Raw genomic sequence first — 297 nt, 5'->3', positions numbered from 1 at the left:
AGGGTAACACTATTCTAAGCGTGAGTGTAGAATAGCTTATTCTACAACCCAGTAACGGTATGTACAAAATCTAGTAAAACGCTATGTAAAATATAGTAATTATGAGATATATTTTTTATTATCCAAGTTTTTGATTTCTTACATGGTCAAAAAAATTACTATATTTTACATGTTACGTTACTATATTTTGTATAGAGCGTTACTAGGGGTGTAGAATAAGCTATTCTACACTCAAGCTTAGTTTAGCGTTAATATATATATCTGTGTGTGTGTGTGTGTGTGTGTGTGTTCCAAATA

The sequence above is a fragment of the Triticum aestivum genome, chromosome 7B (genome assembly GCF_018294505.1).
Source record: "Triticum aestivum cultivar Chinese Spring chromosome 7B, IWGSC CS RefSeq v2.1, whole genome shotgun sequence".
Taxonomy (NCBI): Eukaryota; Viridiplantae; Streptophyta; class Magnoliopsida; order Poales; family Poaceae; genus Triticum; species Triticum aestivum.
Note: the sequence above shows the minus strand (reverse complement) of the source record.